The sequence below is a fragment of the Opisthocomus hoazin genome, chromosome 11 (genome assembly GCF_030867145.1).
Source record: "Opisthocomus hoazin isolate bOpiHoa1 chromosome 11, bOpiHoa1.hap1, whole genome shotgun sequence".
Lineage (NCBI taxonomy): Eukaryota > Metazoa > Chordata > Aves > Opisthocomiformes > Opisthocomidae > Opisthocomus > Opisthocomus hoazin.
In genome coordinates, this window is record NC_134424.1 from 17,148,322 (window position 1) to 17,171,542 (window position 23,221).

Genomic DNA, 23,221 nt, shown 5'->3' on the forward strand with positions numbered 1-23,221 from the left:
CGCTCCCCGCCGCGCGGCGCAGGCGCGGGTCGCGCCGTGAGGGGTCGGAGGCGGCTGCTTGGGGGCGCCGCGGGAGGCCGGCGGCGGCGGCTGCTGGGGGGCCGGGCGGGTCCTTGGGCGGCTGCTGGGGCGTTGTGAGGGGATGGGGGGGCCCTGAGCGCTTTCCCGTGGGGGCCGTGAGGGGACACTGAGCGCCTCCGGGCACGGCGTGAGGGGATGGGGGGGCTTGGGCTGCTCACGGGGCGTCGTGAGGAGATGGGCGGCCCTGAGCGCCTACCTGTGGGGGCCGTGAGGGGATGGGGGGGGGTCCTGAGCGCCTCCCGGGACGCCGTGAGGGGATGGGGGGGATCTTGGGCGGCTCACGGGGCGTCGTGAGGATGGGGGGGGGCAAGTAGCTGCCGGGGGTGTGTGTGAGTGGACTGTGAGTCCCCTCAGCCCGCACGGGGAGAAGCGGTGGGTAGCCGGGTTTCCCCTCAGCCCTGGGCTGTGCAGCTCGTGTTTCCAGAAGTTCTGGAGCCCCAGGACGGGAGATCTGGGGGCCCCAAGTGCACCGGTTTGTTGGAAAATGCGAGATCTGAGTCAGCTGAGTGGGGAAACCCAGCGCTGCTCGGACACATGTCCTCATCTATTTTCTTCCTCAACACACAGCCCTGCCTCCCTGCGATACCCTTGCGTGGGGCCTTGGAGAGCAGCGGGTGGTCTCACTGGTGGTGCTGGGATCCTGAACCCATCTCACTTTGCCTACAGCCCAAATGAGTCTTAACAGTTTCTCCATGAGCAGTGCTCGGACTTTCACCACCGTGTTTTTGGAAGCATGGCACCATTGCCCAGGTTTTGAAGATAAATAAGACTCTTGTGAGAATGACAGCAGCAAGTAAAATTGAACCTTGCATCCTCTGGTTTGTAATGTACAGTAAAGTTTATTTGTTTAAAAGACTATTTAAAGGTGGGTAATGATAAAAGGAGCTCTTGTTACATATCTGGCCATCCGAGCTGCAGTAAGTGTGTACTAACTGCTTGAGTGTGGAAAGAATGGAGAAGAAAGATGATGATGCAGGTTTTTTCCTCATCTTGCGAAACAATAATTTCACAGAAGACAGGATTCAGGCAGAGTACTGCCTTCCTTGGCCTCACATCCCTCATCCAGCTGAGGGCCGGCTCGGGCACTCTGAGGCAAGAGTGGTTTTTGTAACAGGTACAGAGTTTTGAGGAGAGCTCTTTTAATACTTGCTCTTAGTTTTAACACTTGCTCTGGCATCTCGAGTGTTGTCACATTGTGTAGTTACTAGAAGGTGCTTGTAGTAGAGCAATTAGGGAAATAGAAAACCTAGGTAGACCTGTGGCTGCTGAACTCAGGTTTGGATACTACAGCCACTCAGAAAATATTGGTCAGTATTTACATGTTGCAAATTAGATAACTCCCCTGTCGGAGGGCACGGGGAGGACCTGCAGGGTGTTTGCGTGACCCTCCTCTCTTCATCACTCCCCTCACTTTGAGGATGCTGGCTGCAGTATGTGAACTTCGTGATCTGAATAAGTAGATCAAGAGGAAGGCAACCTTAAACCGTAGTTAAACAGCAGACTTGTTGTCAACTCCAGCACGTTACTGAGTTCTGAGGTAGGAAATGGGACAGAGTTCTGCCCTCCTCATGGGGCCCTGAAAAAAGCAGATGGGGCTTTACAAGGCAGGGCATGGGATCTGGATTTTAGTAGGGCTAGATGGTTGTTTAATAATAGTTCACTTCTTGCTTATTAGGAATTTAAGATAACATCGTTTAATAAGTCTTGATGCTTAGATCTTAGTTCATTACTTCAGCAACGTAATGCAGAAGTTACCTTTAAGAAACAGCCTTTCGTCAGTGGGCATCGTTAAACTTTATAGATGCTAGTTCTAATTTGTCTGTAAATAAATGATTAAACTAAGGCTGTGCTGTCTGACCCAAGCCTGTATCACAGTTGTGATAGCAAGAGTCTTGGTCCCGTGGTAATGTGACAGTACTTCCAATTATTTGTCCAGTTTGCTTGTGAAGGGTGCTGTTTTTTCACAACTGGCTTTCATTTAGTGTTACATGCCACAAGTGTTTACATTATGCAAAATATAATAGTTAACTAGCACTTGAAGTTTAAAGACACCTGATCTGTGTTTCAGATTACTGTTCTCCCTGTTCCCATGACCATCAACATTTGACTTCCTCCCCTGAAGCTTTGTATCACATCAGTTACTTTTAAAAAAGTGAGGAAACATCACAACATTCTACTGTGCAGATACCAGGCAAGTGTCCTTCGAGCACAGAGTTAATGTGCCTGAGCCCATGGGATCACTCCAGTGCTCCTTGGATTCATTTCGGTTTCAACAACAGAAATGAAGTCCCATATGCTTGATTTATAGTATGTTGATAGTATTCTTCCTTTTCCTTCTATTCCTCTCTTATTAATTGACCATGCTACTTAAGAGGGACAGAGGGAATACATGCTCTGTTGCAAGAGGCACCAGAGAAAGGTGTCATGCAAATATGCTGGCAGAGTACTGCAACAGGCTGCAGAGCTCTTCTGCGTGGACACCTGCCACAGCAGGTTCAACCCCTCAAAAATCTGATAATCCTTCTTTATCCTGATAATCTTAACAGCAGTGTCTTACCATGTTGCAAGGTTGAGGGATGAAGTACATTAGTCTGCTTTGTTGCTGGAATTCAGAAACTTGTGGTTCTGTATTCAAAAGTGTGTGCAATGTCTGAAGACTGAAGAGCATCTGTTTTTTGCACAAACGTCATTCAAGGTTGGCAGCTGAGACACAACAACCTTGGCTATGATACGGAGATCTCCAAGTGGAGCTGAACTCTCAGCTTGCCTGTCAGACTTCCCTACAATCTGTGCTATTGATCAGACCCTCCAATGACACTTCTTTAGAGCTTGATTTTGGTGAATTTATTTAACCTTGTACATGACAGGAGTTGCGCGGAGCTAAATAGCAATGGAATGACATTAACTTGACCCTCATCTTGGAGAGCTGCCGAAGGAACATGTCCTTGTCAGTGTGCAGAGATGTCTGTGAGCTCTGGGACCAGCAGAGCGGGGAAAAGTCAGGGGAAGAGGGTGTCTCTTCCACTGCTCTGCCAGTTTGCTCCCTTTGGAAATACTGCCAGAGCTCACATTTGATGGTGAAGTAAATACTAATAAAGCTGCCATTAATTAAAATTTCTTAGGGCTTCAGTGGATTAATTAAATGGTATTCAAAGATGTTAATTGTGGCGCTGTATTACCATCATCCTACAGGGCTCAGGAGAAACTTGCATGAAGTGCCAGGCAAATGCTGTTTGCCACACTCCAGAAGGAGGACCTCAGACTGTGGCAAGGGACAGTACCGTAGCAGCCAACGAGGGAACAGGGAGCTTACGTGTGGAGAGAGATGGCAGGTACAGTGGGCTGGGGAGAAGCAATGGCTGCCTGTGAATATGTAAAGGGCAGATTAGCAAGTAATGAAGAAGGAAATTGGTTTAAGCAGAGGGCATGGCATTGGTGTGAGAACAAATTTATTCAGCTGGCTGTGACAAAGTTTAGGTTGGAAGGTGGGTAGTTTCTAGCTGTAACTGTGTTTCGGAGCTGGTACCTGAGATGCTGGGTACCAGATGGATTCAGAAAAGGAAGCTCAAACTGCCTGAGAGGCCCATCTGATGCAGTGGCAGGGGAGGGGAAGGGAAGACTCTCACCTGCCCTGAGAGCCTCTGCTGGTTTTAGTTTTCTAAAGCCCATTCCATTCTGGTATGTCCGTTTCTTTGCTAAATAAGTTGCAAGGGGGGGGGGGGGGGGGGAAGGTCAAATTCCATCAGTTTGGGAGGTGGATGAGAAGCCATAGAAAGTGCTTCCCATATAGAAGTTAAAATGTGGAAAAAAAACCCAAACAAATCCCCTGCCACAGGATCAAGTTGATTTGTGCTGATGTCTATGAAGAGTTGTTGCTGAAGATAGTCTCCTTCCACATTACCAGTTTACCATATAAGCTCAGGTGTAAGTTACCTTCAATACTTCCCTCCCATCCCTCTTTTCTCAAGCACATCTGTCAACAGTTAGCTCCTTTCATGGAATTCTGATGAATTTTATGCCTTCAAGAGAGTGTTCAGATACTTCAGCAGAAAAGCAAGAGTCAAAGCCCGTCTGCACTCAGCCTGTCAAAATGAAGGCATGTAGCTGTACCATTAGCAACATTTAATCCCTTTTGCCCACTTCTGAAGTCAGAGCTGCACATACTCTTAATTTTTTCCCACCCAGTCAGTGTCACGAAAGGGCAAGCCATAAAAACAATTCCCCCTCCCCAAGCACAAGCCACTGTCTATATTGAGATCTGAATTTTCCAAGGGAGTGGATGTGATCCTGACATCTGGATTTAATCCAGACTCAAATTCCAGGCTTAGATCTGAGAACTTCCACCTCTGGTCCTGAGACCGGCAGTTCTTAGGAAGAACTTAGTTTACCTTTTAAGGCAAAATTTGAGGGTTACGACAGTAGCTGCAGAGTGAAAATTCTTCCCATGCTGAATTTCTTTAGCAGATTTTCCTCATTTGGATCCAGTGTCTTCTTTACATGACAGGATAGGAAATCTCATTTCTTTATAGGACCCGCTAATCAATTGAGAATTCAGCCAAGCTGTAAGAGCTGCTGAATTTTGAGGCGTGTGTGACCTGTTGCAGAGTGACTGAGCAGCACCCGTATTTCACAGACGCAGGCCTGGCAAGCTTCTTACCCCACTTCATACAAACAAGCGCTGAGTTGTTTTTCTTCCCAATGTAATAGATATCTTCTGAACTTCATGAACTGCCGGTGGGTCCTTACAAAGGTGTTGGGTCAGGACACTTTTGCCCATCTGCCGGGCCCCAAGTGCTGCCCACTGATGCAGAGGAGTTTGGTCTCTGGGCAAAGTCCCATTGCAGGGGCATGACTCATGTTCAGTCGGGACAGGAGAAGCTGTTGCCGCCCTCATACGAGGTACCCTGCCCTTCTGCTAAAGGGCACCACTCCCACACTGGGGCTTCTGCGGTCTACAGCCCATCTGATTAACACATCCAGCAGTGATTTATCTTAATGCCAGAATATCTCCCTGACATCCCTCCAGTTGCTTCAGATGTGGAACATCACGCAATAATCTTTTTTTCATCTTTCATCCTCAAGTTTGTCTTGCTTTGTGCAGCACCCGGCAGGAAATGATACACAAATCCTTCCAGCTACTGTGAGCTTCACCGTGCTTGCAGTGATTTGCATTCACACCCTTGTTTGCTCCTCTCTCACCCAGTTTTCCTCCTTCTCTTAGAAAGAACCAGTAGACCCCAACCAGTATATTTTTAGTTAGAATTATTGCTGGGCTTCAGCCTGTCATTTTTGTTGCGTATCTCAACCCTCATTTCTCCTCAATAGCTACTCAGGCAGAGACACCCCCATCTATGTCCAGTTTAGGAGCTTGAACTCTCTACATAGTCAGCAGAGAGTAGAAGTACCTTAGAAAAAGTGAATCTGAGCACTTCCTCTACGAAGGTGTGAGAGGGTGGGGAAAGTACTTAGCTCTGAAGTCAGAGCTGTCTATAGTTCTCTGTAACTTGACTTTCCAGAAAGGAATTAAGTAGTTAGTCTGCTCCTCTCTATATAGGAAGGACAGTTGACAGAGGAGAGAAAGAAGTGGGTGTCTCTTCTTCATCTGAATTTAGATGCTCCAAGCCCATAGAGACACTCAAGTCATGTTTATACAGTAAAGCATCTTTGCTACACCAGGTAGCTCTAGGGAGCTCATATCTGCATCAGTACGGGCATTGGCAGGAATGTAAAAGTCCTTGAAAACAAGAAATAGCCCCATAGCAGTGAAAAATGCTGTGCTGGAGCCTATGGCCTGTCTCTTTTAAAGCAATGTTAATGTTAGAACTTTTCTGTCAAGCAGAAGATTGCTATAAATCAAGGGCATAACTTGTTATCTCCATGTTACCGTGTAAAAATGTACTGGTTTTGGCTGGGATAGAGTTAATTTTCTTCACAGCAGCTTGTACGGGGCTATGTTTTGGAACTGTGATTAAAATAGTGTTGGTAACACAGGGATGTTTTAGTTATTGCTGAACAGTGCTTGCACAGCGTCAAGGGCTTTCCTGTTTCTCGCACTGCCCTGCCAGCGAGCAGGCTGGGGTGCACGGGAAGCTGGAAGGGGATGACCCCACCTGACCAAAGGGATATCCCACACCATATGACATCCAGCTCAGCAATAAAACTGGGGGGATGGACGGTGGCTGGGCCTGCTGTTGCTCACGGACTGGCTTGGCATCCGTCAGTTGGTGGTGAGCAATTGTTTTCGTTTGCATCACTTGTTTTTCTTGGTTTTGGTGAGGTTTTGTTTCTTTTGTCTTTTTCCTCTTTTTATAATTATTAAACTGTCTTTATCTTAACCCACAAGCTTCAACACTTTTACCTTTTCGATTCTCTCTTCCATCCCACTGAGGGAGGGGAGTGAGCGAGTGGCAGTGTGGGGATTAGCTGCCTCCCGAGGTTAAGCCATGACAAAAAAATCATCTCTCTGACTTGTACACCTGTCCCATGGGGCCCCACAGACACCTTACGAGGTAGTTGCATATTCAAGTGCCCTCACCCTTCCCCAGTCACCCAGGACTCAGTTTAACATGATAAGTTAAATCCTTCATATAAACTGATACAGTTTTGTCAAAATGAAGATTCCCTGGTCAACTGGTTTTTAATCAGTACTATTTCCTGCAGATGTACACACTACCTTTCTTTCCCCAGGTGTAGTACTACAAATAAGATTGCCTTTTCAGCCTGGAGATAGGGATAAAAGCATCCTGTGAAGTGCTAGTAGTCTCTGACCTTTTTTGGGTGGGTGAAAATGATGGGTTTTCAAATGGCTGTCATCTTAAAAAGTCTATTGTAGGTACAGTACCCCTACAAGCAAGGCTGGTTGTTGCGGTTTGTTTCAGCAAAGGCTTATTCTTCTCTTAGGCATCTGGTATTTTAATTTCTTCTGCAAGAATCGATATTTCAGTGAAGGAAGGAGAAGCATTTCAGAATGAAACACCTGCTGATGAGATGAGAAGGTGGGGGAAAATCCCCCTCCTGACTAGACCCAAGCTGGGAATTCCTGTGGGTGTTATCCCATGAACAAGTACCATGAGGCAACAGGACTCTTCTGTTATCTGGGTGTATTTTCTGCTTTTCCAGCTATGCCATAGCATTAGATATTGCTATTCTTGAGACAGTTGTAAGAACTGTCTTGGAGAAAGCAAGCAATAAACAGAGGGAAGTATAAAGCAGTTTTGATCTTGTATGGTTTCCATCAATGGTCAGGGAAACTTTATAGTTAAAGAATTAGTTGTTGTAGTTAATACTAGTTGCAATAGTTGTATAGTCAATTAGAATTAGCTCCTTGAAAAAAACAGTCCAAAGGGTTCAGAGGGAAGTGGCTAAGCAGTAGAGCAGAAGGATGCCTCACATCTAAGTGGAGAAGTTCCAGACATGAAAAGAGCACCACAGGGCCAGACCCGCTCCTGTGAACGGGGGGAGAGTCTGTGTGACAAACACCATAGCCTGTGTGCCACAGCTGAAAGCTGAAAGGATGAGCTACAGCCTTCTTGGTGTCCAGCCCCTTCCTCTGCAAAATTTCCCACCTCCCAGTGTAAGCATTGGTGCTTTCTGCCCACGGGGTTTGTTCTGCTATTTTGCAATAGCTCTTGTTGCTTAGCCTTTGAGGTGCAAGACGTATTATTCCTCCTCCTGCTCTAAAGATTATAGATAAAGTTAGCGGGTGGTGATAAAGTAGTAAAATGAGAAGAGTGTCAGCAATAGGGAAGAAGGGGCCAGTGCTGAAGTATCAAGGGAGGAAATGAGCACATCATATCTCCAAATCTGAACTTGGGAGCTGTAGACTAGAGAAACTCTGTGACGTATTCAGGTTATTCGAGTGTATGAGGCTTCCATTCCTTGTTTGCCTTTGTACTGAACTCTTCAAAAAGCTGGCAAGTGCTCTGTTTGCACTGTCTTACGAACAGCCGAAGTCACGCAAAGCTCTGGCCTCTAGTTTCAAGGCTCCTGGGCCACTCTGCCTGCCAAGCAGCCCAGGCAGTACCAGGAGGAGTGCGAGTGAGGATCAGCCAGGACAGCTGGGCTGGGAGGATTCTTGGGGTGCTGTGACGCTGCTGCAGCCTTTTCTGTATGTAGTTTATTTGACCTGATGGTTTTGCAGCTGCTTTGAACACATTCCAGCTGAGCTCTACGGGGCTAGAGGACTCGAAGGAGTGAGTTTTAAAAGTCTCTGACTTGGTGTGCTGAGCAAACCTCGTCTTGTCAGGTGTTGGCTTGGTGTTGTGGTCATGGTTGGAAAATGTGGTGTTGTGTCTCCAGGAGACGTGGTAAAGAACCTGGAGTCTCTAATGTCTTCTTTTCAGGAATCCCTCCACTTAATCAGGCCAGATGAATGTGCTTTCTCTTGGAAATGCACATTGTCCCAGCCCTGGGCAAAGAAGATAAAAGCTGATTCTAGGAAATCTCCTAGAAAGAGAGGGAAGTGTAAATGTTACATAAAAAAAAAAATAGTTGAAAGGGATCAGCTGAGAAATTAAGACTGAAATGGCAAAAATACAAGCCTGGTGTTAAGTCACTCTCTTCTGTGCCCGGTTTCCCATTTTAAATTGATGGTAAGAGCAAACCAAGGGAGAGTAGAGGGTTATTGCTGGCTTAGTGTTAGTGATGGGTCATGTGATTGACCTGTGTGCTGTGGTTTTATGTAGAGCTCTGCTAATCTTATGGAGCTTTTATATACATCAGAAAACCTAGTCTCTTCAGACTTGCAAGCGGCAGCACTTTGCCCAAAAATTCATGCAGCCGTCCCACAAGCTCCTAGGAGAACTAGAGTGTAGTTGTGATGGTTTGGGTTTTTTTGACTACTGCATTCTTGATTTTTAGAGGCCTCTAGGCTTGACAAGTTTCTGCTTCAAAGTTTAACTTGAAATAGCAATTCAGAGTTCATGTTCCCAAAAAGTTGCATCTTGTTTCCAGTGTGAAATTTGATAATGTGTTCATTAAAAAAAAAAAAAAATCAATGTTAGGACAGGAGACCTCTCCTGAAACATTCCCCTCTCAGCACTGGTAGGGGATGATTGATCACATAAGGAGAAAGTACATGTGAGAAAGTGGTGTAGAGGGGTGGTCTCTCTGCATGAAGACATAATTTGAGGTGAAGGGTAACTGATTCTCTCCAGCCATCAGCAGCACCAGCAAACTTCAGATTAACTCCACTGCACAAGACTAGTGCTGAGATGCTTGGGTTTAAGCAGGGGCTGAACTATTTCCCCAAAAGCCCTGATGACAGTTTTGTATTTCTGTTTGGCATTTTACAGTCTGCAAACACAGCACAGCTGGCATGTATTATTTCAGTGTTTAACAAGTAGAGAGGTGGTTGGGTTGCCTTGCAGTGTTTTTCCTAGCCCATTCACTACTTAAAGGTTAATTCTCCTGCCTCTGATGAAGAGTGCTGAGCAATCTCTGTGTCTGGGTGGGTATGCGGTATGGCTTTTTTGCCAAGCTGCATTTTGTGAGGTGAGAGTGTCTGGGAAAAGGCAGTTTTGCCTGTGCTGGGGAGAGATGTCACACTGGGCAACACATGCTTACTAGGCCAGGCCCTAAGATAGGAAGCATTGATCCTCTCCAGCCTGCAGCAGGACTGAGACCCTGTAGTGGAGGGTGGGGTACCTGGGAGGGGAGCGGCCACTACTTCAGCCATGAATCAGGAGCCAACAACTCCAATGTGTGAAGGTGTGCCATCCCTCTGAATCCTTATGCTATTTAGTGCTGAAATCCAGGAGGGCCTTTGTGGCTTGTGTAGTGTCTGGGATTGCACTTTGGCTGGAGGAAGGAGGCAGGAGGCTGGTGCTTGGCACAGCAAGTGAGCGTGCTGCTCTTCTGCAGGTGACCGAAGGGGACAAACTCTGGGTTCCCTTGTAAGCCTTTGGGACTGCAGATTGCTCCATGCTATGTATGCTCTCTGTACTACTGTCTCACAAAGGTGGTAATGTTTCCTGTGTTTGCTTCAACTTGGTTCCCAAAACTGCCTGTCTCCTCCACAGCAAAAACCCTGTCAAGATGTAGTTACCATGAAGGACGTGAGCGAGTAATTGAGATTTAAAGCTCCAATTACAAGAGCAAATAAACTAGAGCTGCTTCCTAAGCTTGTGTTTTAATTGGAAGAAGTGATTTCAGTACATCCTTCCCAAAGTCCTTGCACTATCTCTTGGGCTTGATAGCTGGTGACCTAGTTTTCATGGAGCAGTCTCATGGCAGTGCAGTCCCTCACTCAGCTGCACTTGGATGAGGGAGAACAGCACACGTGTATGGTGATGTTGCGTATGCCTGGAGTTTGATTGCTCTGCTGTTCAAAGTTTCCTTGGGTAGAAATACTGTTTTATGTTTACTTGGCAGCTTTTCTCCTTGCTACTTGTTCTGGTTTAATTGTATGGAGTTGCGTCTGTTCCCTGGTGTGCTGTCAGTTGTGCATGTTGCTGAATACAATGCCTTTGGGGGTGGTAATGAGCACAAGTGACACCTTAATAAGGGTCCCTGGAGACATGGCTTTAGTACTAAGCTGCCCCCATCTCCCAACAATTGTCAGTTTAGGACTTATTAGTCACACATCCCTCCTTTGAAAGAACTATTTTTAATGCTCCTGCTCTGTGGTGAGTCCTCAGAAGCCCTGATAGGTTTTGCCATCTTTGCTGATGGTGGCTGCTTTTTAATTGCTCAGGTAACAGAAGCGGGGCTTGAAAACTCAGTCAGCATTATCTCAGCTTATCTCCCTGTCACCAGTGGATTTAAGCAGATCAAGACATTCATAGGGATCATGTGTAGATGCAAAACACAGCTAGCTCTAGAGGCCAGGGCAGATCACATGTACCTAGACTATTCTCCCAGGTGTCAGCCATCCATGCCCTTGCCCTCAGCTGGTCTCTGCCACCCCGCTGCCAGATGGGCTCTGCGCTGTCATGATCAGGGACAGGTCTTTCTGCCAAGCAAACAACCTGGCCCTGCTGGCACATGAAGCCTGGCTTCAGCTGCAACTTCAGACCCTTTTCTCAGGAAGTATGGGCTGGATGAGTGGTCGGTGAAGTGGATTGAGAACTGGCTGAATGGCAGAACTCAAGAGGGTTGTCGTCAGCGGCGCTGAGTCTAGTTGGAGGCTGGTAACTAGTGGTGTCCCGCAGGGGTCAGTACTGGGCCCAGCCTTGTTTAACTTCATCAACGACCTGGATGAAGAGTTAGAATGTACCCTCAGCAAGTTTGCTGATGACACCAAACTGGGAGGTGTGGTAGATACACCGGAAGGCTGTGCTGCCATTCAGCGAGACCTGGATAGGCTGGAAAGTTGGGCAGAGAGGAACCTGATGAGGTTCAACAAAGGCAAATGCAGGGTCCTGCACCTGGGGAGGAACAACCCCATGCATCAGTACAGGCTTGGGGAGGACCTGCTGGAGAGCAGCTCTGTGGAGAGGGACCTGGGTGTCCTGGTGGACGACAGGTTAACCATGAGCCAGCAGTGTGCCCTGGCTGCCAAGAAGGCCAATGACATCCTGGGGTTCATTAGGAGGAGTGTGGCCAGCAGGTCGAGGGAGGTTCTCCTTCCCCTCTACACTGCCCTAGTGAGGCCTCATCTGGAGTACTCTGTCCAGTTCTGGGCTCCCCAGTTCAAGAAAGATGAAGAGCTACTGGAGAGAGTCCAGCGGAGGGCTACAAGGATGGTGAGGGGACTGGAGCATCTCTCCTACGAGGAGAGGCTGAGGGAGCTGGGCTTGTTCAGCCTGAAGAAGAGAAGGCTGCGAGGGGACCTAATATATACTTACAAATATCTGAAGGGTGGGTGTCAGGAGGATGGGGCCAAGCTCTTTTCAGTAGTGCCCAGCGACAGGACAAGGGGCAATGGGCACAAACTGAAGCAGAGGAAGTTCCGTCTGAACATGAGGAAGAACTTCTTCCCTCTGAGGGTGACGGAGCACTGGAACAGGCTGCCCAGGGAGGTTGTGGAGTCTCCTTCTCTGGAGATATTCAAGACCCGCCTGGACAAGGTCCTCTACAGCCTACTGTAGGTGACCCTGCTTTGGCAGGAGGGTTGGACTAGATGACCCACAGAGGTCCCTTCCAACCCCTGCCATTTTGTGATTCTGTGATTCTGATTCTCCACTGGCGTTGATGCTCCTTTTCAGCACCTGTGTCTCAGGGCTGCGACTGCCAGCCCAGCATATTAATTTAACCCTCTGTGCAAGCTGAGGCAGTGCACATGGAGAAAATGGTATCTCTTAGCTTCTCCCAGAGGAGTCGAGAAGAAGCGACTCAGGATAGCACACCCCAGCACAGAGCGGTGGGGAGGAGAAGAGCAGTAATGTGGGTGATGCGCAGTGCTGGGAGCTGGGGCTCAGCTGTCCAGCAGGATTTGGTACGGATCCTCTGCTGGAGCCCCATGTCTGCCTGGCCCTGGGCTGCTCTCAGTCCTGTCCCTCTCCTGTTTTGTGGTTTATGTCAGTGTGGTTTGGGCAGTGGCTAGCGAACAGGCTCTGGGCTGCTGTTGCTTCCTTGGAGGAGATGGGGAGAGCCTAGTGTGTCTGCTGAGTAAAACCTTGGCAGAGAGCAGGCTAGGCAAAGCAGCTGCTGCTGCCAAATGGCATTTTGCCCCCAAACCTCTGGAGGCTAGGCTGTGGTCTGACATTACCTCTGGCCTGCTTCTGGGCCTAATGAGCTACCTTATCTGTGATGTTCCCCATGGCAGATGAGGTCTCTTCAGGATTAATTAAGGATCATAACGGTGACCTAGTTACCAGACTTGCACTATTGTTACTGGAGCTCTCTGAGCCATCGGGCTGTTTGAGAGCGCTTCTTACCCTTATCTGCTCTGGTTACTCGCTCTGTATATCCTTCTGGGACTGACTCTGAGCCCCTGGTGGGTCATGTTACATTCATTTCTCTAATAGATTCTTGCCTTACCCTTGGGTAGGTAGGTAGCTGCTTTCTGCTTGCAGGACACCAGTTGGTGTGGGGATTAGACGTGCTGGCCTACATCTTTCGCAGGGCTGTCTCCCATTTGGGAGGGCGCTGAAAATGGGGAGAGATCAAATGCAGGATTAGAGAGGATGGTGCTGGAGACAACGTCTTGAGACAGTCCAGTTCTGTGCTGCCATGCCTTAAAATATACTGATGCTATATCGCAGGGTCTCTCTTCTCGTGGCTACTTCAGTCCTTCTCATTTCCAGTTTCTACTTTATTGTAGGAAGCCTTTAGGGATGCTTCACATAAAGGAGCAGAAATTACTAGAGCTTGAGAAGTAATCAACTTCTTCAATCAAGCTCTTCTAACTCTGCTTCTTGCCTGCCAGATTTTCAGGTAGGGCACTGTTCCAGCTGGGAATGTCTCAGTCTTGTGTTCCTGTGGTCTGCAGACCTGCTACAACCAGATGCTTCCTTCAGCTGGGGAGGGGTTGTACCATGGGGATCATGGTGGAGACTTGTCCCCGTCACATCTTCCTGCTCTCTCCTTCCCTCCCTTTGCTCCTTGTTTGATGAGAGCTCACCTTTTGCAGTGGATTGAATCTCACAGTCAGGCCACTGCACGGGCTCACAGCCTGGTGAACAGAGGCTGCACATGGCGTGTTTACTGTTTGTGTGAGGAGCATTTATGTTCCTGAAGCTCCCCTCGATCCCCCATGGAATTGGTCCTTAACTGATGGAACTGGTCCTTCACTAGCCTGATGTTTTGGTCAGGGTCCAACCATGTTCCCGCTGGGATCCCAGCAGTTCCCACTGATTTCAAACAGGAAGAGCATGAAGGAAGCTGTTGAGTGGGACCCCTGGGAAACAGTGCTTCACTTTGTCCTCGGAAGCATGCACAGTGGGGGAACTGCTTGCCTTTTCTCCTCTGCCTCAGAAAATACCGTGTTCTAGTGACCTGCTTATTATGTAGGTCATCATCAGCTGGAAGGAAAAAACAATTTCGAAAGTAGGAGAAATCTAGCAGGGCTCCTCAACTGAGCAGCTTTTTCTGGAAAAGCAGGGAAAGTTGCCCTGGAGGAGGTGGCAGGCTGCGTGGCCTGTTCCTCTTCCACCCACCTGGGCAGAGCAGTTGGAGAGGGGAAACTCTGCAGCTGCAGGTGTGTGTGAGAGCCTGAAAGCAAGCAGAGCCAGTGTGCTCTGTGATGGAGGAACAGTGCATTGAGGTACACAGTAGGAATTTGACTTGAGTGGTCAGGGGTTGTTTGCCCTTCAGTGACTTTCTTGGGCTTGGTCTTAGTAATTAGGAGGTTGTTTCTGCTGGTCGTACCTTGGTTGTGTGTCTGCACACTGGGGACCTGTGCCACATGTGCTGGAGGAGCAGTCCCTGCTGGGAGACAGGACTGTCCTACCAGGGGCGAAAAGGGGACACAGAACAAGAAAACGGCTCTGGATGCCAAAAGTAAAACCTGGGACCTGAAGCAAAATTCTTCTTGGTGTTGTTCCAGTGCCATTACCCTGGGGCTGCTCCACTTTGCTTGGGCCAGACCTGACACATTGCGATACCCACTGAGAGAAGAGAAAGCCCTTAGCATAGAGTCCTGACTGTAACCTAAGCAAGGGACAAACTGCTGTGTAAACAACAGGTTTGGTGAAGTCCAACATCACTCATACTTGCCTCTGATGCATAAACTCTTAATACCCCTCATTATCCTCACTTTTCTCCCAAATCCCCTAAATACTAACTAGGCTGGAAGCACTCTGTGCCCTGGCTGCTTCCCACTTGGGGAAGTGTGTGTGTGCATGTGTTTGCTGGCCAGCCCTCAGGCAGCCCTTTTCTTAGCAGGAGCACAAAAGGGTCTCCCTTCTCTACTTGCTCACCGAGGGAATTCTCTTTTCCTTCAGAATGCATAGAAATGTGATGGTTTGAGACAGCCAGGCTTGACAGGAGAAGATGAAATCACTCACAGGCTTCACTAGTAATCAAGATGAGGCAACATGATAAGATGTTAATGTAGGAAATGAGATTTCAATATGCCATGTTCTTGGCGATAAAAAGGTGTATGGGGAGGTGGGTTGTGCAGCAAGCAGAGGGCTCTGCTTTGCTGCTTGCCAAATTGCCTTCTTGGGTTCTCATCATAGCTCTGTGGCTGCTCACTGTAGCAGGGCTGGCTGAGCATCCCCTTGCTGGGCACTTGTGCTGTCGCTGCATTCACCCCTGCTAAGCCTGAGTGAAGCCTCTCCAGCTGCTGGAGGCCTGCGCTTGTAGCTTAATAACTGTCTAACCCAAGGGCAGGCAGTCGTCCTTGTCTCACCACACCACAGTAGTCTAGAGAGAAGTCAAAGTAGGAAGCAATACAGCAATGACATTTTGAACAGAATGACGTTTTTTCACCTACAGTAAAAAGATATCTCCCATGCTCTGTGCGCCCATGCGGAGCAGAGCATTAGGAAAGCAGGCAAGCAGGCATATAGCTTAGCTGGAGGCACTGCCATGCAATCTGCCAGTGTACCACAGACAGCTTGGAAGTCTTACTCAAGATGTAGGTTTAGGGTAAATTCATAGCACAAAATTTTCTGAGTTAGACAGGGGATGGGTTCCCTGAGGCTGGGATTGTCATGTTTGCTTGGTGTGTCCTTGCACAATGAAGCTGCTGTGTGCTGCAGACGACAGAATGTTGGAGCTGTCATGTACTTGTGGTGAGACTGTCGAGGATAGCCTGTTATCTTTGCTTGGAGGAAGGGTTTGATTAGAAACTGTCTCATAAATGTGTGGTTATTGAATGAGCTGCTCCTTCAGTATGTGTGAGCCGTCTCCATATACGTGCCAAGTACATCTGTGCTGGGCAGGCGTGCAGCTGGTCTAAAGTAAAGCAGATGAGCTTTCCTCATCACAAGCTTTTCCTCATCAAGCTTATTCTAAATTGCTCCCTGCGTGGAGCAATTCTCCAACAATATTAAACACAGCAGCAAGGGTGAGTCAAGCGGATCTTGTCAAGGCTGTCCTATTTTTTCCTCTTTTTGGTTTTATTATAAATCAAATCCACTGTGTCACAGGGCACAGTGCTGTTCCCAGCACGACTGGTGGCAACAAAAAGCTGCCCAGGAATGGTATGTATTGTGTGGTAGCTGGGGAGGACCTCCTGTTCCCCACATCTCTGGCCCATCTGGAGCTTCTTCCCATGAAATTGTGGAACTTAACTAAAGGATGATTGGGCAGTGAAAAACTCATTTTAACCACTGATTAACTGAGTTTACTTGTGTCTCATTGTCTTCAGAAGTTGGTGAGGCCATAAATTTAGTAAGACGGAGCATCTACTCAAGTTCTTAAATGGGAATCAAGGTGACCTGGTGTTGTAATGAATGGTGATACTTTCCTGAGGGAGTAACGGGTGTTATGGTCCAGACATAAACCAAGCCCAAGGTACTGGAGGACAGGTTGAGACCTGTGCAGGCAGGCTGGGGTTCCTGTACCTCCTTGGGAAGTGTCTGGTGTTGCTCTGCATAAGAGATGAGGTTAGGCAGCCCTTGGACTTGACTTGAGATGGAGGTGTCGGCAATGCTCTGCCTAGCCTGGGGCTCTGCACAGCTTTCTGTGGCGAGAGCACATCTCCCATTTGCTCAACTTTGCTTAGATCACCTCAAGATAAGTCGATATTGTTTAACACAGCTTTTCACCCAAACCACGGGACAACAGTTTAACGGTTACTGTGGCCTCAGATGTTGCCGAAGTATTGTGGGTAGTGGAAGAGCTGTACTGGAACATGGAGAGTCCTTAAAGTAAACACCAGCCTGGGTCTTGAATAATAATTAGGGCTGTTTGCGAGTAGCTGTCCCACCAGTCACTTGTCTTGCAAGCTTTAATTGTCCTATGAATGAAACAACCTTTATTTGAGTTAATCTCAAAGTAGAGGGTACTTGAAGGAGTAAAATGTCTTGGCTGTTCATGCTGCAGTGAGCTTGCTGCAGCCTGGGGTTGCCCTTTCCTGCATGCCCCCCACCCTGCCAGTGCGCAGGTCCCAGCTTCCACCTCTGGGGTGGTGTAGTGGCCCCAGCCCACACCTGGGCTGCCCCGGGGAGAAGTGAGGAGCACAGCTGGGCCTTGCCAAGCAAGAGGGGAAGGATGGGGAGATGACTGTGTGCCTCTGGATGCATGTTGAGGGAGGTGAGGAGGCGAGGTAAAGTCACTGGAAGCTCAAACTGGCAGCCTTAGTATGGCTCTGCTCATCTTTCTGCAGCCTGCAAGCAGATCCTAGCAGCCTCTGTCCCTGCACCAGCCCTTTGCTCAGATGGCATTTTCAGACACTGCTGAGTAAAGTGGGCAGGAAGGCACTGAGCCTTCATCAAGAAGAATGAGATGGCTAAATTACAACCAGACAAAGCCTTAAGAATCACAGCCTCTAGTTAGCCACTGATGTCTCTGGTTGCTCAGCCCAGTGTGGCCACTGCAGCTTGGAGTGGGACCACACAGGGAACTGGCTTTACAGCTCTCTTGTGCTGGGTGAGACTGGGAGAGGACGATAAGAAAATAGACCAGTGTCTCAGCATGAATCAGCCATCCATTTACATACAGCTACTGCTTCTCCAGTGGTACCAGGCAGTCCTGCAGGGTGATGGGCTGCAAGGATAAAGGACTGACTCTCCTCTTGTGACAGGAGGTTTTATGCTAGACAGTTGTGGCAGCTGCTGTTTGTGAGAGAAGAACAAGACTCCAGATTTGGACTGAAGAGTTTCCCTACTGTCTGGGCATTCAGGGCTGAAGAACCTGGTAGCTAGATCACAACTGTTCAAGCTGTTTGGTTTGGAGGTTCAGGCTGTATCTCTAGGAGTTGAGGAGATGAGGCTACAAACAAGAATTTTCTGATTTGATGCCTTTTCGGATTTGGTATTGCAATTCTCTTGCATTTTAAAGGATTTATGATTAGGCCATTATATGATTCACCATTGGCTTCCTTTTCCATCTGTTTTAAGCTGAACTTCGTGATGGCACATGGTTGTGCTGTGGTTGTGCTGACTGCCTGCCAGTGGCTTTGAATGTGGTCGCTATGCTTCAGTTCAATGAAAAGCTCAAAGAACAGTAAAGTTTTTAAAGGTCCCTAAGGGATCTCTGAAACCATATAGCCAGTGGATAGAGACCTTACAATACACTGACCAGGAGGCTGGAGCAGACTTGAACCATAGTAACCATAAGGAAAAAAAACCCAAACATGCAGAAACTTATTATCCAAATACTAAATCCATGAGGGACCAGCTTTCCTTAGGTCTGCTGTTGATAGAGGTCCTTGCATGGCAGAGGAAACAAGGTTGCTCACAAATTAGAAACAAGTGAGTGGAAAAAATTTCTGGATTGCCTGCAACTATTTGGCAGTAGTGTAAGGCAAACAAAGGTTAAACATTAATTTCTGTCTAGTATCTTCTGTAGTTTTTTTTCACTTGCCCAGTGCTAATTCAGTGTAGCTACCTGGAGGGTGGGCTGGCATACACAGCGCTGGCTGGGGGGCAGAGGTACTTTTGGGTGAGGATATAGGATGAGCATCCACCTTTGTGGGATATCCTGCCAGGCCAGGGCTGCTGGTACCAGTTAGACTGAATGCCACTGAGCTGCCAGAGCGAACTTGTGCTGCTGCGGGACTCTGCCTCAGGCGAGGCGCTACTCGCGGCAAGCAGGGGCAGGAGGATTTGGCCTCGGCATCCAGCGTTGCTTCCTCTCTGGAGTTACCCTGCTGCAGTCAGTCCCACTACGTACGGTGGCATCCTGGGATAAATGAGAAGGTGATGATTTAGCCTATGTTATAAACCCTGCCCTGGGTTTCTCCAAGCCTGTCAGTTATGAGTCACTGCTTGTTTATTTGCAAAACGCATGCAAACTATACTGGTACAGAGTAAGGCTGTTACAGATGCTGGTGTTTGGACATCAGGCTGTGTTTGCAGAGCAGGGACAGAGGAATTGCACAATCTGTGTTAAGTACTCACCCACTCCCAAGAAAATCAGTCAGATATCTCAGTTTGTCCACCTGATCTATTGCTTTAGCCCAGTGACCTGACTCTCTGTGGTTGCTTTTGCTATGTAAGGGGTTTGATTTTCCTGCTGCAAAGGTGGTTTAGCATGCGTGGGCTTTGTATCATCTTTCCACCTCCTCTACTGCATAAAAGCATTAGGTCAAAAGCTGTAAGAGCATCACATCTGCACAGCTGTATTCCACTTGGGAAAGGGAGGGGTTATATGAAAGATGTGTTTAACTTAAAACAATTTAATGAGTTTACTAGTGAATTTTTTTAATACTAAAGCCTTCTCTCTATGGTCTAAGCCCAGCACAAGCATCGTGAGTGCTAATATCACCAGCACAGCAGCAACCACGGCTCAGCTCAGGGGCAGTGTTTGGTGCTGTACCACACTGAATAAGGACATTCACCTATGTAAGAGCTTGTGGTGTGGTTGGCACCAGGAACATTTACCTTGTAATTATGTTGTTTGGATGTGAGATGAGGGTACATCTTTATAGCAGTGAGGAATTGTTCCTGCAGCTGTGCAAGAAGCATGTATAAAGCAGTTGCAGTAAAATTGTGCTTTTGCTGTTTGGTTGCATTTGTAAGAACAAGACAGCCCATTCCAGAGGTGTGGCAGAAAATCTGCTCTAGCATAGTCCTGAGCTAAGATAACAGACAACAGGTAGGTGCAAGTAGTTGTTGAGCTAGCACAAGAGAGTTGGGAGTCTTTGTTTATAATTAATGTAAATAAGCCGTGGTGGAAGATTCTCATACTCCTCCTCTTTGGGTCATTTTTATCCATGACACCAATGATTGCAACATCAGCATGACTAATCCTGTGCATGGGATTTATCTAAGACGTCTGTTTCATCCGAGGTTAGACTGTTTGTTTGCACAGTGTGTTGTAATGCTTTACAAACAAGAAGCAGAGCAGCCCTGTGCGGAGGTGTCTGCCCTCTTTGGAGGCCTGTCTTCTGCTCAGACTCACAAGAGACAGAAGGAAGAACTAAACACATGAGACACTTTGAAAGACAAGCCTGTAAAATCTCCCACCACCAGGCGAGGAGGCTTTGGTTTGCTCAAACAAAATTAAGACTTGAATACTTGAGTCTTGGCTGACTGTACGTGGCAAGCAAGTCATACCAAACGTCCATCCAGCTGGCAGCAGACACTAAGGGAAGGTGCTGATGTGCACCCTTGAGCCAGAGGATACAGCTCAGGACGTAAAAGTGCTAGTGAACCCTTTCTGCACTGGTCTGTCTAACCCTTTCATGAACTTGCTTGGTTTAGATCCACAACTTGGCAATGAGTTAGACAGTTCTGTATCATTTGGAAATGAACTTCCTTCAAAGAAATTAGTATTGTGTGTTCAATGTCAGCAGCGCTTCCCTACCCTCTAAGTTCTAGGGTAGCATATCACACTGTCATAAAACTTGCTTGTCTTTACAGCTCACTGTTTGAAAGGCATAAGGTTTCATTTTGGCTAAGTATCCTGTAATGTCAACAGCTTGCATTTCTGACATCTTTTGTCATGGTGTAAGTATTTATGGCAACTATGTTATGCTGGAGGGTTTTTTCCCTGAAGGTCAGGACAGTTGCAGATGAAATAGCCTGTCCCTCCCTGTGCCAGTCCCTTACTGTACCTCTGCAATTTCTAATAAATGCTTGCTGATTAGAAAAATTATCCTTGGAGTAATTTGACAGAACTGAATGCTGCCAACCCTAATTGTTCAAGAAGTTGGCTTAGCAAGTGGGGTCCTTCCCCTCTGCCTTCTAGTTATGAGCCTTCATGGTGCACCTAGGTTTGCATTGAGGACCTTTCTGCATAACTAGGAAAACAAAACACTGGATGCTTTTAGCATGAAGTTCTCCTACCCCCTGAAATCGGACACTGGCTTTCTTCAGGTGAATATAAATTACTGGAAGACATGTAATAAAAATAACAGGAGTTGGAAACAACTGGCCTGGCACCTCAGCTCTAATTATAACAGTGTTTAGCCCTGCCCGCACTTGGCAGAGGTACTGTCTTCTGTGAACAAAGCACCCAGCTTGAACCAGTTCTTGGCCATTCTCCAGTGCCTGGTTTAGTGCAGCACTTCTCTGGCCAGGCAGTTCTCATGCTGGTTCTCTAGGGAAGTCCCTCACAAAGGACGAGTTTCAGTGGATCACTTCCTCATTCTGCTTTTCTGCTTCTACTTGCACAGGTTAAAAGTTACCACAAGCTTGAAAACTGGGCGGTAGCGATGCGGCTGTTGAACTGATGTAGGTATGAATGCAGCTATGGTGGAGGCTGTGGAGCCTGCTCACATCAGCTGAGCATCTGGTCCTTCTGTGGTGGTTATTCAAGAAACCAAGCAACCCCTGAGGAGTAGCTGAGTGTGATATTGCCCCTGTTCTCCTTCTGGCTGCTTGGAACATCCCAAAGCCCAGCAGGTATTTTCCATTCGGCTGTGGTAGCAGGCTGTGTAGATAAATACCTACATATTCAGCAGGCTGAGCAGGAGGATTTGTGTGTGTCTCCCTTTAGGCTGGTCTGAACTTTGTCATGTTCTGCCTCCCCTTCCCAGATGTTTCCTTCTGCGCTTCAGTAAAGCGGGATATGGCGTCCCTTTTGGTTTTGCCTTTGTAAGAGTAACTAAAACAGAAGGCCAAAAGCCAGCTGCTTAAAACACATTCCTCTGCTGTGACTGGGAAAAAATCTCTACTTCAGATGCAGGCATTCACTGTTTGCGTTGCTCATCCTCCTGGCAGGCGTTATGGGCTTTGTCTGCCTCACTTGGTTTGACCCTAACCTTTCTGATCTTTCTATTTTTGGAGGTGCCTGATATGCTGTCCCTTCCTCCCATGAATCCCGGGCTCCAGCTGCTTCCCACATCTCCAGGAGTTGGTAAAAAAGATCTTGTACAATGAGTCAAGGTACAGTGATAGACAAGAATGCTTTTGGTCTTGATAGGGCTTGGTTTATCTACCAGGCACATTTGGACCTGGCATTGAGCTGAAAGGCAGAGGAATGTGTCTGCTTTCCAAGAGGGAGTAAACCTGACCAAGAAATGTAGGGCTGCATGACTTCTGATGGGAAAAAAATTCTTCTGAGAAGGCCTGAAGTGCTGCAGGGGACAGTGGCTTCTCCTACAACACAGGATGACTCAAAGCAGCACATCTCAAACTCACTGCAGCTGTAGTGCCTCTCTTCTTTTGTCTTGACCATCTTCCTGTGACTGCCAGCTCCTTTCTTCCCCTTTCTGCTTTTGCAGGAGAAAACACAACAAGATGCGTCCTGAGGGCAGAGATGGGAGGGGTGGCTGTGATCGCTGGGGTCCTGGCTCTCCAACCCAAAGCGTCTGCCCTGCTGCCAGCAACTGCATGTTCCTTGCTGTTCCTTGGCTTGCGTGAACACCTGGTGAGCTTCACCCTCCAAGCAAGCCTAAATTGCTGAGGATTTTCTGGAGATAAAGTGAAATCCAAAAGCTGAATATGGACACTTTTTGAGGGTCAGAACATGTTAGGAACTGGCTTGTTAGTTGAATCTGTGTTTTGGGTAGAGGATTCACATCCATTTGTAGCAGTCTGAAGCTTGATGGTGAAATATCCTCTGCTCCTCCCATTTCCCAGCACTTAATGCAGTAACCCCAGCTTCACCAGGCAGCATCCCCAGCTGCTGGGAAAATGCAAGAGGAGGGTTGACATCAAACGGAGAGCCCTGGAGGCCCTGCAGTGGGAGGAAAGGCCCCCCTCCAGAAGCCCGGACAGTCAGCCTGCAGGGGACACGCAGGCGTCTCCACCCACCAAGCGAAGGGCTGAAGCCCCTCCTGGGCTCGGCAGCGCCTGTCCATCTCCCCCGGCAGCTGCTCCCACGCTCCCAGAGCCTGCCGGAGCAGCAGGCAGCCAGAGCTTCATCCTGCTGGCCCTCTTCCTTCTGCTGCTAGCCAGCAGCCAAAGCCCGGAGGGCCTCCAGCATCCTGCTCCTGCTCCTCTGCAGCTTGCAGTGCCTGCACTAGCAGCAGCCCCAGCTCTGCCGAGGCCAAGGCCACCCCATGGCCAAAGCCCAACCGTCCCCCACTGCCCCACCTGCACCTGCAGCCCCAGCCCTGCGGATGGACCCCAGTGCGGCACGTCCTAGAGCCAGCACAGACCGTCGGCAGCCAGTCAGTAGTGTCTTGTTAATAGGGGTGTCAATAGATAGAGCTTAGCAGAGTTGGTAAGAAATAGAGCTTGGCAAAGTTGCTAGTAAA

The 23,221-nt window shown here is 48.1% G+C and overlaps 1 long non-coding RNA gene across 2 annotated transcripts; it reads left to right on the forward strand.

Moving 5' to 3' along the window:
* Nucleotides 1-413: 413 nt before the first annotated feature.
* Nucleotides 414-23,221, forward strand: LOC142362696 (uncharacterized). Of its 2 annotated transcripts, XR_012765230.1 has the most exons (4): nucleotides 414-2,272; nucleotides 3,274-3,413; nucleotides 21,194-21,422; nucleotides 21,807-23,221. It is a non-coding gene; the product is annotated as an uncharacterized LOC142362696 (long non-coding RNA). The 2 variants fall into 2 exon arrangements; XR_012765231.1 differs by lacking the exons at nucleotides 414-2,272; nucleotides 3,274-3,413 and adding an exon at nucleotides 18,478-18,773.